We start from the raw sequence: 3,028 nt of genomic DNA on the forward strand, positions 1-3,028 counted from the left end.
GTGTAAGTTCAAGGTAAGAGCAGAAAATAATGAAGCACAATGCAAAGATCACATAATCAACAAAGCCAAAACTTATTTGGCAAAAGCCAGTAAAATTGGCATTTTGGACAACAATCAGCAATTAAAGTTGAAGTTGTATGGCCCCTACAGCTGAGCAATTCCACCCAAAATATTTACCCTAAAAAAACTCTCAGCTGTGCACAGTGGCTCACGCCTGTAACCTCAGCACTTTGGGAGGCTGAGGCAGTGGATGACCTGAGGTCAGGAGTTCAAGACCAGCCTGGCCAACATGGTGAAACCCTTTCTCTACTGAAAATACAAAAAAATTAGCTGGGCGTGGCGGCCCGCATCTGTAATCCCAGCTTCTTGAGAGGCTGAGGCAGAATCACTTGAACCTCGGAGATGGAGGCTGCGGTGAGCCGAGAAGGCACCACTGCACTCCAGCCTGGGTGACAGAGTAAGATTCCATCTCAAAAAAAAAAAAAAAAAAAGAAACTCCCGCTTTCCGCGCTACCCATAGAGGGGTCCATACAGCACTGTCCTGGATTCCCATTGTAACTTAAAGGCAAACTTTCACAAGGTCTGGAGCTCTTGATGTCCTGCAAATGAAAGAGGAGCATGTCCTTAAGTTCCTTGCAGCAGGAACCTACTTAGGTGGCACCAATCTTGACTTCCAGATGAAACAGTACATCTACAAAAGGAAAAGTGATGGCATCTACATCATAAATCTGTGGGAGGACCTGGGAGAAGCTTCTGCTGGCAGCTCGTGCCATTGTTGCCATTGAAAACCCTGCTGATGTTAGTGCCATATCCTCCAGGAATACTGGCCAGAGGGCTGTGCTGAAGTTTGCTGCTGCCACTGGAGCCACTCCAATGCCTGGCCGCTTCACTCCTGGAACCTTCACTAACCAGATCCAGGCAGCCTTCCGGGAGCCACGGCTTCTCGTGGTTACTGACCCCAGGGCTGACCACCAGCCCCTCTGGGAGGCATCTTATGTTAACCTACCTACCATTGCTCGTAACACAGATTCTCCTCTGTGCTATGGGGACATTGCCATCCCATGTGACAATAAGGGAGATCCCTCATTGGGTTTGATATGGTGGACGCTGGCTCGGGAAGTTCTGCGCATGCGTGACACCATTTCCCGTGGGAGGTCATGTCTGACCTCTACTTCTACAGCGATCCTGAAGAGATTGAAAAAGAAGAGCAGGCTGCTGCTGAAAAGGCTGTGACCAAGGAGGAATTTCAGGGTGAATGGACTGCTCCAGCTCCCGAGTTCACTGCTACTCAGCCTGAGGTTGCAGACTGGTCTGGCAGCATGCAGGTACCCTCTGTGCCTATTCAGCAGTTCCCTACTGAAGACTGGAGGGCTCAGCCTGCCACTAAAAACTGGTCTGCAGCTCCCACTGCTCAGGCCACTGAATGGGTAGAAGCAACCACTGCATAGTCTTAAGCTGTTTTTGCACGGGCTCTTCAGCAACATGAAAATAAGGTTGATGGAGAATAAACATCGGTTTCTAAAACAAAAAAAACTCTCAAACATATGCACGGGAACATGTATAAGAATAATCATAGCACTACAGTTTGTTACAGAAACACACTGGAAACAATTCAAATGTCCATTATCTGTATGAATACAGAAAATGGCATATTCACACAAAGAAATAGTATATAACAGAAAGAATACTTTTTACAGCTACATACAACAACGTGAATGCATCTCAGTATCATAATCTCAATATATTATTTAAAAAACCAAAGCAATTCTTAGAATACACATAGTGTGATTCAGAAATGAAAACGCGCAAAACCAAACAACATGCTGTTTAAAGATGCAAATGTATAGAATGAAACTATTGAAAAAAACACAAGGGGATGAAAAACACAAAAATCAGGATAGTGGTGGCTGGGTACAGTGGCTTATGCCTGTAATCCCAGCACTTTGGGAGGCTGAGGAAGGCAGATCACTTGAGTCCAGGAGTTTGAGACCAGCTTGGGCAACATGGTGAAACCCCATCTCTACTAAAAATACAAAAATTAGCAGGGCGTGGTGGCACGCCTGTAGTCCCAGCTACTCGGGAGGCTGAGGCACAAGAATGGCTTGAGCTGGGGAGGCAGAAGTTGCAGTGAACCGAGATGATGCCACTGCACTCCAGCCTGGGTGACAGAGCTAGACTCCATCTCAAATAATAAATAAATAAATAAATAATGCTTACTCCCTTCTCCCCTGTGGATCTGGTTTTACCTGGGAGTCTGTGCACCAGGGCATAGCTAACAGCAGACCCTCCACTGTTCTGGCCCTCATTATGGATTCCATGCAGGAGGCTGATGGGGGATGGTCACCAGGAGATGGAGATTCTACCCTGACTTTGCCCTTGGCTGCCAAATGGCCTTGCCTGTGACCTTCCTGCCCACCTTGAACTTGAGCTTCCCCATCTGAGGATTACAATGGTTCTGACTGTCCATCATTTCCCCCAGTACACATCAGCTGTCACCATTGCATATGGAAACTGCTGCTAGTATAATTGCAGGTCAAGGGCAAGAAGCAAGTTGAAAGAGCAAAACCCTCAAAGGCCTAGCCCTTCATCTTGACAAATCCCTGACCTCACATGGACAGCTCAGGAGCTGGGCATGGCAAGGCAGCATGGAACCTGGGAAGTTGTTAGAACAAGATTCTGTTCACTCAGCTCTGCTGCCTCCTCTCCCTCGGATGTGACCTCAGACACGAGCTGGCCAGGGCTGGCCCTCTGAGTCAGCCCTGAGTCCCAACTACACGCCTTCCCCGTGGGGCTGCTGGCCTCAAAGCCTCCTTTAACAAAGAGGGCAGGAGGATGGATGACTCGGCGTGTATAATATACCCAACTGCAGATGAATAATTGATGTGTTTGAGTATTAATAAGCAGGAACTGGCTATTTTAGCCATAAAGCCAAGAAGATACTCTGTTAAAGCAAATCCTCCAATCTACACCTAAAGCAACAAAACAAAACAAAACAAAAATCTATAAAGAACAACACCCCCAAACTTCC

At 47.1% G+C, this 3,028-nt stretch overlaps 1 pseudogene across 1 annotated transcript; it reads left to right on the forward strand.

The window, feature by feature from the left end:
- The first annotated feature begins 509 nt into the window (after nucleotides 1-509).
- On the forward strand, nucleotides 510-1,448 carry LOC105547976 (annotated as a pseudogene). Its single transcript, XR_001007321.1, has one exon. The product of XR_001007321.1 is annotated as a 40S ribosomal protein SA-like (transcript).
- Nucleotides 1,449-3,028: the final 1,580 nt, after the last annotated feature.

Source organism: Mandrillus leucophaeus, unplaced genomic scaffold (assembly GCF_000951045.1).
Source record: "Mandrillus leucophaeus isolate KB7577 unplaced genomic scaffold, Mleu.le_1.0 Scaffold4, whole genome shotgun sequence".
In the NCBI taxonomy this organism is placed as follows: domain Eukaryota; kingdom Metazoa; phylum Chordata; class Mammalia; order Primates; family Cercopithecidae; genus Mandrillus; species Mandrillus leucophaeus.